At 42.8% G+C, this 12296-nt stretch overlaps 1 protein-coding gene and 1 pseudogene across 2 annotated transcripts in view; both read left to right on the plus strand.

Moving 5' to 3' along the window:
• LOC307126546 (uncharacterized protein) overlaps positions 1-12296 on the plus strand; it is a gene marked incomplete at its 5' end in the record, with an annotated part of 1586879 nt that overhangs the window by 860627 nt on the left and 713956 nt on the right. The window lies entirely within an intron of this gene.
• Positions 1661-5452, plus strand: LOC307126299 (annotated as a pseudogene). The gene is made up of 3 exons: positions 1661-1759; positions 1838-2763; positions 5260-5452. The product of its transcript is annotated as an uncharacterized misc_RNA (transcript).

The following is a 12296-nucleotide window of genomic DNA, read 5'->3' on the forward strand; positions in this document are numbered from 1 at the left end:
GTGAAAGAATGGTTGGGAGGGAGCATGAAGAATCCCTTTCACGCATGAATTGACAGACTTAAAATTCAATGAAAGCCTTCGGGGTGTACTCGAGGTGACTTTACAGAGTGCTGGACTCTTGCATTGTCAATACAGGATCTTGACAAAAAAAAAATTATGCACCTCTTGATGGAAATAAATGTTGTGGTGTTATTTCCATCAAGAGCTAGTTCGGTGCATGCGTGTTCGGGTGCAATCTTAAACAGTTCACAGTCGGCTTGTTTTAAGCGCGGAACACACTTCAATCAGAGTTCCCACACGAACATATTAAGTATTCAGTCCATTTTATCAAGAAATTCAAATGATAAAATTAATTTAGATTTCAACAACGAATTGGAGAAAAAAACTATTTTATAATTATATTTAGAAGTTAATGCAAAAACTGCCTTATGTGAAGTTTACATGTTTGCATACAATGTGTTATTTGAGTGTTGATTATTTTACCTAAAAATAAATAGCAACTGAATTTAGGCTAATAGTTTGGGCTCTGTTGTTAACCTTTAATATTAATGTGCAAGTAAGGGCTCCCTATATAATTTACAGAAATATATTTAATAAACTTTTAGTTATAATTTAATTAATTCAAGGACAGACACTTTTTTTCTTCTTCAGTAAACCACTGTTAAATATAAAAAAAAAATAAAAAGCAATTTTGTAAATTTCAAAACCGAGATACGTACCGAACCGTCAGTTTTGTGTACCGTTACACCCCTACTGTCAGTATTTTATTTTTTGTGTCATGCGTCACAACACTTCCTTGAGTTCCAGGCATTTCCGTGTTGTAAATAAAATCATTTTTAAAATATTAAATGTGTCATTCTCTTTAAGTCACGCTCAGAAATGTGTCATTTGCATATTAAAATATAAGATATTTGCCTGGTGGAGCGTCTGGTAGCCGCTCCGTAGGGAGGGGGTAATGTCACATGTCTGTCCTGTCTTGTTGATCACATGTGGGGTTTTGTTATTAAGTGTGTTCGACATCGGCTGCGGCTGGATGCAGCTGATCAACGAGAGTAGCCATGTGCAGGCGAGGAGGAGCTGCAAACGGAGACGTGAAGTCGGACACTTTCTGCTTCCCGTAGTGATGCTGCATTTATGTCAGTCATGGCAGATCACGTGGCGTTTGCTTGCTTTATCGCAGACGAGCTGGAAGCGATAGAAATTCCATTCTTTTTGCATGAAATTGAGCCCAATGAGCAATGAAGGTGAGTAAAGGTTCAATGTAATAAGTAGACCTATTATTTTTTTTTAATAAACTATACGTATAAGAATTTTATTTTAAAATTACTGCCTAGAATAAGAATACTGTAGGCCTATTGCAAACCAAATTAAGTGATTGAATTTTTTCTAGTCTTAACTCTTTACAATCAATGTATTATTGATGTAATAGGTGGCTCTGTGATCAATACATAGCTGCTATTGCTAGCCTATTGGTTTAAATATAGATAATTATTCGTTCTGTTTACACAAAGAAATAATGGACTTTTATACACTCCTGTATACCCTACTTATTTGATTAAAAGCCCAGTTCAACATAAAACATTGAACATTACATTTTAACTACCTGTGTCTTCCGTTACATGTATATAGTGAGCACAGTTTTCTTTCTGTTATATACAGAATGGTTCCAAAAATCGTGAATTTTGTGGAGGATGTTGTCCCTCTCTACAGTCCCTCAGAATTTAGAGGGCATTTCAGGCTTTCCAAAGAACAAGTGGAGGTGGGTACAATATAAAATTAATTTAACTATTACAAGTGTTAGTATGTTGTCTTGATTACCTATTTCCTACTTGTACAGGATGTCATTACCACCCTTGGTCCTGTTTATATGAATTTACAACAGACCAAACTGCCACTCACAAACAGTGTTCTTGCCTGCCTTTGGACATTGGCCAATCAAGAGTCATATTGTGGGGTGGCAGATAGATTCAATATCTCAAAATCCACTCTTGCCAAGCATCTCCATGAGTTTTGTTCTTATGTCAATACATACATGGCCTACTACATTTCCTGGCCAAGAGGCCAAAGGCTGGAGATGTCAAAGTTAGGGTTTGACGCAGCAGGTTTCCCCAACACTGTATGTGCAGTGGATGGGTGTCACATTGCTATACTGAGACCCCATTGTGATAATCCCATAGCATACATCAATAGGAAACAGTTTTATTCTGTAAATTTAACTGGGTTTTGTGACAGTCAGCGGCGCTTCTGTCACATCAGTGTGGGTCACCCTGGGAGTTGGCATGATGCCAGGGCATTTCGCTTCACAGAGGTTGTTCGTGTTCCCGATGAAGATCCTCATTCCCTTGTTCCACAGGGAATGTACATAATTGGGGATTCTGCCTACCCCCTGTTGCCTCAACTTATGAAGCCTTATAGAGACAATGGCCAGTTGTCTGCAAGGCAAAGATACTTTAACAGAAATCTCAATGCTGCACGTGTGGTCATTGAGCATGCATTTGGCATTCTAAAATCGAAGTTTAGAAAGCTCCAATGCATGCATATGAGAAGCATTTCAAATATCAATTCAGCAGTCTGAGCATGCTGCATTTTGCATAATCTTTGTTTAGAGCCCAGTGACCAAGTTGTTGTGGTAGATGATAGTGTTGTGGGGTTGCTGGTGGGGGTGTGGTTCATCCTCAACACGATGAACCACACCCCCACCAGCAACCCCACAACACTAATGCATCTCATTATAGAGACCAGATTTGTGGCCAGATCTAACTTGTATGTATATACATTTTACATACAAAAACTGAAAAGAAATGAGTGTTTATCTGGACTAGGCATGTGCCGGTATCAAATTTTCATGCTGCGATTAATTGCTGAAGCTTTTATCACGGTATACGGTATTATCACGATATTGAAATAAGTTGCAAAAAAAGTTGTCATACTATAAACAGGTTTAATAACTTTCTTGTAACAAAAGAACCAAACATTTAAATAGAATAAAGCAATACACAAAAATGTATAAAGTAAACAAATATTTAAAACAGATTCAAGAGCTAAATAATAATAAAGAACAATAGGTATGCTGAAATGTACATTTACCTAAGATTAATACAAGCTTTAGAAGCATTTTTCATTGTCAGTTTGTTAATGAATTAACTAATGTTAAATAATGGAGCCTTGTAAAGTGTATGATTGAACAACAGTCAGAACATATTCAGACAATATCTAGGGCATGTAATTTAGTCCAGATTAAAATATAAAATGCTCAAATTTGAAAATGAATAGCCTTAAGTCTTTAAAGGTGATTTATGTAGGATTTTTGCAGTAAAATATCCAGAAACCACTAGGCCAGTGTTATATATTTTGTTTAGTTGAGTACTTAGAATATCCCAAATGTTTCCAACTATTTGTAAATCGTGAGAAATTGCTATTTTAACCGAGGAACCGGGACGTGTGAGCTATGCGTGTGAGGGAGTCGCCTGTCGATTGTGTCATATCTGCGTCACCCTCGGTTTCCGGTTTTATTCAGTGAAACACTTTACTCTCACTGCAGTGTGAACAAGTGTCATAGCAGCCGCCGAGCGAACGTCATAACTTCCTTTTCAACACACTCAGATATATCTAATACGATAAACAGAGTTGCGTTACCTCACTCATGACTGGAAAAGAGGAAGTGGCGCCGGCAACCGTGTCATAATAAAAGTCCCGCCGGCGACTATGCCATAATAACAGTCCCGCTCTTCAATCGCTCCTGCGGCCTTGCTCAGCTCCACAACACTCTGTCCTGCTCTGCTTCAGACTACAGTAATGTTAATAATCGCATCCATGAACATGATTTCTGCCCGAGTTCTGCCCTGACTGTTTTCCACCGGCTGTGAGGTGAAGACCACATGTCCCAAGATTCTGCGCTCAAACGTGGCGTCATCAAACTACGCCTTTGTTTTGAACAGGCGACCTCTAGTGGACGGAAAAGTTACATAGTGTAGCTTTAAGTATTAAGTCTTAGGTTATGTGATGAGCGGGGAAACGACTGCGTTTCTGCTGTTCCGTCAGCGCCCTCTGCTGTCAAATAGTGAATGTGCACTTCAGTGCCTTTGTTCCGCCATGTGCTCAGCTCATGCAGGGTCTATTTACATCATTGCGCGTTCCTCTTTGACGTGTTGTTCATTTTAAACAGTTGATGGGTAAAGTATTCTTAAAATTCATAATAAATAATTATTCACGGTATTTTGAAGTGCCCACGATAACAATATTGAGCATGTTCATTATTGCGGTATATCGTATTACCGTTTACCGGCACATGTCTAATCTGGACTAAAACTTTTGTTCTTGCGTTAGTAATTTTTTTTATTTTTATAATTTTTTATATATTTGGCAAATTACACTCTTCCTGTGAATTATATATATATATTTTTTACCAAATTTGTTTTTGTTAATTAAATACGAATGTTCTTGTTCTTTGAGATTTGGTGACTTCTCTTTCACTGGCTGAACACACAGCAAATTGGATTCAAGTCTAAGTTGGTGGTAAAAAAACTAAAAACATTTCATATGGAGATTGATTGACGTTATGTGATATAGATTTTTTTTTAAATATATAGATAAACGGGTTAGTAAGACAAGGAGTTGGGTGTATGGTGTTAAATGAAAGGAATGGTGTTCTAAACATGCAGACAGGTCAATACTGAACATAGGGTTTCAGTACATAACTCATGTGGCATAATCAGATTTCTTAAACTGGAAATTTTTTTACACCTCTGCGGTAAACTAAACACTTGTATCAGATTGTGTATCATTTCATCCAAGTCTTTTTGGATGCCTGTATCTCCCTGCACTTTAAACGGAGTTCCCATTTTCATTCATAACTTTAGCTTTGAAATACAATAGATTGAATGTTACCAACATGCAGTTGTTTCAGTGCAATTATCTTGTAAAAGTACTTTTCACTTCGTAAGTTGGCAGTTATAAATGCCGTTTAACATGCGCAAAAAGTGTGTAACAGATAAATGGCAGGATTTGTGTTGAAATGTATATTAAATGAACTCAGAAATAAATACTTGATTGAATTAGTTTATAATTAGAAATGGTGTAACTTGGCGGAGCGTAAAAAAAAAAAATCTGTCAAGTAAAACATTTGAAGTTCAGAATTTGGGGAAAGGTGTCAATCAAAAGAGAAGGCTTTTACAGCTTTAAATGATCATTTTATTGAGTTTCGTGTTGGTTTTGTAAAAGCTGTATAATTTCATCTGGTCTTTTTCCCATTTTTTTCAGCTCCTCCACAATTGTTCCCAAGCTGCTCAACATCTTTTTTTTTCAAAAGATCGTCTACGCCGCTCCTTTAGTCGCCTCCATCTCTCCAGGTCTGGCCTCACCAGGGACTCAAGCACAGCAGTCCTTCTTTCTGCATGTGCTTCATAAGACTCCAGAAATTGAGATGGTTGTGGACGCCTCTGCCTGCTGGTGAGGCTTGCATTTTGCATGGCAGAGGTTCCAGGTTGTTCGTCCATGACAGCACCTGTTGGCTGGTCTTGAGGAGGAGTTGTGGGATGCCTCTTCCAAACCAAGAGGAGTCGAGAATATCGTGCCAGGTGGTGCAGTACCAATCCCAGATGACCCAAATAACTCATCCATTAGCTGTGGGGAGGAAAAATGGCATGTCAAATATACAATGAAAAATGACAAATATTTCAGTCTTGTAAGACATGACAATGTTATTTTAGATACTTGTAAATAAGTAATATAATGCATTTTTTAACTTACTGTATAGTACTCCCAGGTGTGCTTCCCCTCACCAGTTGCACGCCACCGGTCCTTTATGCGCTTATAAGTCGTTAACATGTTTGCTAGTTTTTTTCGAATTCTCTCACTTGATAAGTTGTACCCCTTTTGTGAGAACGCCGTTTGCACCTTCTTATAGAAAGCCATTTTGTTCCTAAAGTAGAGCTGCTGATGAGTTTGTTAGGTCCAGTAGGAATAAGGTCATTTTATGTGTTATTTCTGTAAAATGGAGGGGGTGGGGAGGGAAATTATAACCACACAAAAAAAACAACAAAAAATACTTAAACCATAGCATTGACATTTATCTTTCTTGCAGTGTTTGATGAAATACCTTGTGATTCATGCCTCTCTGACTGGATGGAGGGGGGTGAAGTTTGAATAGCTTCTGAAGGGTTTCCACACATTGCACCAGGTTGCAGCGTGGCAGACGGTGGGTCCTTGACAGTGGGGGTAAGTGGAACAGGGGGCCTAGTGGTAGTGATGGGGCACTGGCTGGTTGATGGTGGTGGTACAGGGGGCCTAGTGGTAGTGATGGGGCACTGGCTGGTTGATGGTGGTGGTACAGGGGGCCTAGTGGTAGTGATGGGGCACTGGCTGGTTGATGGTGGCTGTGGATTCACAAAACTGAGGTTTAGGGGTTCAGGCGACCTACTGGAGGTAGTGGGACACAGAGTAGGAGGTTGGGGGAGCGTTGCAGGGCAAGCTGGGCCACTGATTAGAGCTGTTTGGAGAGAAGGCTGTAGATGTGGTCATGATCACTTAAGAAATATTGTACGTGCTTATTCATCGAGTCTGTGTACCTTGATTTGTTTCAACAGCTGATACCTTCTCCATGACAGAGGAAAGGAACTTTTGATCTGGAGAAATAAATCAATAAAACATTTGCACAAAATCATGTGACTTGTAATTACTCCACAGTTCTGCAGTTTACTTACCGTTCTTCAATCAATTCAATCAATTTTTATTTATATAGCGCCTTACAGCAGCCAAAAGGTGCACAAAGCGCTTTCCAAAACATGCATCAAACGACAACATAAAAACAAGTCCAACCAAGCAAGTCCAGCGCTAAGAGTCAAAAGCTTGGTTAAAAAAGTGTGTTTTCAGATGAGTTTTGAAAACACTCAGCACCGTGATGTTTCGGAGGTGCGCAGGGAGTGCATTCCACAACTTAGGTCCTTGAACACTAAATGACCGGCCTCCAAACTTTTTATACCTGTATGTTGGGGTAACCAGAGAAATATGATCAGAGGAACGGAGTGTTCTGGCTGGCTGATATGTTTTTACTAGATCAGTGAGGTATACTGGGGCCAAACCATGGATGGCCTTAAACACAAACAACAGAATTTTATACTCCACCCTAAACTGCACTGGAAGCCAGTGAAGCGAGCGGAGGACAGGGGTGATGTGTGACCATTTCGAACTATTAGAGAGAAGACGAGCGGCTGCGTTTTGTACCAGTTGAAGGCGACTGATGAGTGATGTATTTAGACCAGTATAGAGGGCATTACAGTAGTCGATCCTCGAGCTGATGAAGGCGTGAATTGCTTTTTCACGAGTTCACACTTACATCAAATTAAATAGAGTAAATATTATGCGTATTTGGCGTGCTGTCCGGGGGAGGGCTCCGGGCTCGGAATTTTGCCCGAACCCAGAGTACCCCCCAAAATGCAAAAACAGAGGACAGCCACCAAATCCCCCCCAAATACGCAGATAATTGGTAGGCTGGCGTTTTGATGAGCCTGGTTGCTTGGCCCGGAGGGCCTGTTGCTTCAGATGGGAGCTGCTCGCGGCATTGGGCAGGCGAGCCCTACTGGCTGATGGCTGGAAGCAGCCTTAGTTTTGAACGACTGGTCAGGAAGGCTCTTGCAACATCCGATGGGAGGCCAATGCTCACTGTATCAGATGGAAAGCTTTAGCGGCCGATAAATGAAAACAGCATGGTTTGAACTACAGTTTGGGAAGGCTCTTGCAACATCCAATGGGAGGCCAATGCTCACTGTATCAGACGGAAGAACCCTACCGGTAGATAAAATAGGAGCAGCAAGGTTTGGAACGACTGGACGGGAAGGCTTTGCAACATCCAACGGGAGGCCAATGCTCACTGTGTCAGATGAAAAACCCTACCGGCCGATGATGAAAAGCAGTATAGCTTGGAACGACTGGTCGGGAAGGCTTTTACGACATCCAATGGGAGGCCAATGCTCACTGTATCAGATGGAAAAACCCTACCGGCCGAAAATGAGGAGCAGCATGTTTTGGAACGACTGGTCGGGAAGGCTTTTACAACATCCAATGGGAGGCCAATGCTCACTGTATCAGATGGAAAAACCCTACCGGCCAATAATGAGGAGCGGCGACTGGTCGGGAAGGCTTTTACAACATCCAATGGGAGGCCAATGCTCGCTGTATCAGATGGAAAAACCCTACCGGCCGATAATGAGGAGCGGCAACTGGTCGGGAAGGCTTTTACAACATCCAATGGGAGGCCAATGCTCGCTGTATCAGATGGAAAAACCCTACCGGCCGATAAATGAGAAGCAGCATGTTCAGGAACTACCTGGCCGGGAGAACCCGTGTTGCCTCTGATGGGAGCTCATAGCACCTGGCGGAACGGGCCCTACTGGCTGGTAAGTGTGGAGCAGACAGAATTTGGGGTGACCGATCGGGAAGGCCTTTGCGTCATCCAATGGGAGGCCAATGCTCGCTGTATTGGACGGGGAATAAAAGCCCTACCGGTCGAAAAAGAGGAGCACATGATTTATTCCGCCCAACCAGAGGGACACCCTACTGGCTGTAAACGGAGGGCGCGTTGTTTGAAACGGCCGGTCAGGAAGGCTCAGGCCACATCTGGCGGGGAGATCAATACTCGTGACGACAAACAGGTGAGCCCTACTGACCGATAGACGGGGCGACGCAATTTAAAAAGAAACGACTGACCGAGGGGGCCCACCCAGCCTCCACCAGGAGCATTTTCTGGCTTCAGGGGAGTGGGTCCTATCGGCTGACGGCACGGTAAAGGAGAATTGGAACACCCGGCCAGGAAGCTCTCGCCGACATCAGATGGGAGCACAATACTCGCTGTATCAGATGGGTAAGCTTCGCTGGCGGACAGGTGGAGGGTAAAGCATGCAAGTTCGCCCAGGAGAGCTTTTGCAGCATCCGAAAGGAGATCAATACTCGCGGTTTCGGGTAGCCTCGCTGGACGGCGGAAAGCAAAGTGGATAGACATAGACCTGGAGAGCTCTGTGGTGTCCGAAAGGAGATCAATACTCACGGTATCGGACAAGCAAGCCTCGTTGGATGGAAGAGAAAAAGATTGATAGCGACTTGGAGGGCCCTCGCGGCATCCGATGGGAGAACAATTCTCACGGCATCGAAAAGGCACCCTCGCTAGTCAGGGAAAGAAAAGATGGAAGCTGGCCTGGAAGGCTTCCACGGCATCCGAGGGAAATCAGCTCGAGGTGTCGGATGAGTGGGCCTCGCCAGATGGAAAAATAGGGAAAAGGAAATAGCCACTATCAAGGAGAACTCTGCGGTGTTCGACAGGAGATCAAGACTCGCTGTATTGAACGGGTGAGCCTCGTTAGTTTGAAAAAAGAGAAAGAAAGGATAGGGTTTTTTATAAGGGTTGTTAATTAATAAGGGTTTGGTGAGCTTTCTTGATGTGGTATCGGTCGGTCCTAATGTAGCTTTGAAAAGCGTGAGAAGACCATCTCCCGAGAGCTTGGATCTGCTGCTGGGAGAGTCCTTTTTGCGCTGCAGTTGTTGCCGCCCCAATGCGGAAGGAGTGGCTAGAAAAGTTTTGCGCTGAGATGCCTGTTTGCTGGAGAACAGATTTGAGCTGTTTTTGGAACCAGAATCGTGTGATGGGTTTGTTAGAGGAGTCTACAAAGAGGGGTTCGGACAGAGATTTAGCCTGAAATCTCCTCATTTGGAGGTATGCAAGAACAGTTTGAAATGGTTGAATTGGGGAGGAGATGTTGAAAATGTAGACTAAATGGCCTTTTTTACTTTGGTCTGTCTTGCTTCGCTTGATTAAATATGATATGGTTTCATCGTCAAGTACTGATAAGTCTGAGACAGTGGGGTGGACTTTGTGGTCGAATTTGGAGGTGATTGCGATTTCTGAGCATCTAAGAAAGCCAAAGAAAGCCAAGATAAACATGGTATCCAGAGTGCGGGCTGTGTCAAGGGGTTGATATCCTGTACGAAGGGTATGAATGCATTTTGTGAGTAAATCTAGAGTTATGGGTTGTCTACTGTCAGGGCGGGTGGGTTGTGATCGCTGAATTCCTTTGATCAGGAGGGAGGTTTGGGAGTTTTTTATCTCCGGAGATGAAGTGCCGTGAATTAATTTGTGGAAAAATTGAAGACCGCTCAGGTAGCCTTTGATGGACCCAACTTGGAAACTCTTAATATTGTTGAGATAAGAGATAAAAGAGGTAATTGAGAGGAGAGAAAAATCAGGGAACTGCAAGCTATACGAGAAGTGGAAAGCTTTAAAACATCTCCAAGCTGTCACATATGATTGGATTGTTCTGGGGGAAACTGCTTGGAGGATACTGTTGAGCGATGCGTCCAAGAGGGGTTTTAGCGGGTGATTTATGGAAATATCAGTTCTGAATAGTGAGGTACTGGAGTTGGGAAAATATCCGCCTCTGGAGCCAATGTCCTGAATTTCTGAAACAGAAAACGAGACAGAGAGTCAGCAATTAGGTTTTCGGACCCTGGGACATGTTTTGCAGTAATAATAAATTGATCACAAGCTGAGATCCAGATGAGACGTCTTAGGAATGGCATTAAAGCAGGTGAATGAGAGCGGCCTTTATTAATGCACTGGACTGTTGCCTCGTTATCGCAGTGCACTAATATGCTACTAGCCGTCCATTCTTTCCCCCACAAAAAAGCCGCGACTACGAGAGGGTAAAGCTCAAACAGAGCTGAGGACTGAAGCATATCTTGGAACTGTGGTGGCCATGGAGACGCGAACCAGCGTCCTTGATAGAATCCCCCAAAACCGATTGAAGGGGCTGCGTCTGTGAAAAGTTGGATGTCAACAGGGGAAGAAACGAGATTGTTATAGAAAAAAGACAAACCGTTCCACTGGTTTAGGAACGTTATCCATAGCTTAAGTTCGTTGCGACACGCCGTGGTTATCGGAATTTGGTCCTCCAGCGCGTGAACCGAAGATGCGAGTGAGAGGAGATGTGAGATGAAAGGGCGGCCTTGAGGAATGATGCGCATTGCGAAGTTCAGATGACCTAACAGTGATAGGAGTTCACGCTTAGAATGGTGGGAGTTATCTAGAAAAGTAGAAGAGACGAGAATTATCCTATCAATTTTCTCTTTTGGAAGTGAAGCTTGGAATTTTACTGAATCTAAATTAATACCGAGAAATTCAATCGACGTGGTGGGACCCATAGTTTTCTCCTGGGCGATGGGGATTCCAAGTTCTGAAAAAACTTTTTTAACGGTGAGGATGTGAGCGGCAGGGATGTCGTCGGGAGGTGAGATAATTAGAAAATCATCTAGCAGGTGGATGAGGTGAGGAATAGCATAATTGTTCGACAGGATCCAACAAACAGCTTCTGATAGCATGTCGAAAATTTTGGGGCTGCTTTTACAACCGAACGTTAGACGAACTGCGAAGTAGAATTTCTCGTGCCAGCGAACCCCGAATAAGTGCCAGGAATCGGGATGGATGGGCATCACTTTGAAAGCAGAAGTGATGTCAATCTTTGCAAGCCAAGCCCCCCGACCTGCGGTTTTAATCATTTCGATTGCCTGCTCTATATCGTGATATTTGAGAGAGAATTCGTTGAGAGGGATCAAGCTGTTTATGCTAGGAAATTGTGAGTTATGCGGAGCCGAGAGATCAATGATAAGACGTTTTTTACCCGAAAATTTTCTTGTAGCCACGCCTATGGGACTGATACGAAAAATGTTGAAGGGAGGGTCGTCGAAAGGGCCGATCATAAAACCTGACTCGACTTCTTTTTTAATCAGGTTATCTACAACATCAACTTCAGCGAGAGCAGATTGGAGATTGTTACAGATTGTGTTCTGGGAAAGCGGGCATTCAATGCCGGGTATAAAGCCGTATTTGAGTCCGTTCAGCAAATAATTTGTGAAGTCTGCGTCCGGGTGGTGCTCTAATTCGACGGAAAGACGAGAAATGTTCACAGGAGTCGATAAGTAATTTTTTGTGTTTTTATTGACAGATTTGGACACTGGGCATACATAACAAGCGTGCGCTCCACCACAAAAATTGCATATGTGTAGGAATCTGCAACGTTGTCTGTAGCATTTCCCCGTATTAAAACCATTGCACAGCTGGTTGCCCTCAAAACGAGGTTGATTTCTTCTAAAATCTTGGTTTGCTGAGGTGGTTGCAGGTCGTGGCACATAACTGGTCGATTTAACTTGTTTCGTATCTGGGACGGGGATGTAAGGGTTAATCTGGGGGCATGACGTTGTGGAATGTGCCACTGACCTGCAAACTGCGCACGAGATATTCCTGCATCCTAGAA

Source organism: Gobio gobio (assembly GCF_949357685.1).
Source record: "Gobio gobio genome assembly, chromosome: 5".
NCBI classification, from domain to species: Eukaryota; Metazoa; Chordata; class Actinopteri; order Cypriniformes; family Gobionidae; genus Gobio; species Gobio gobio.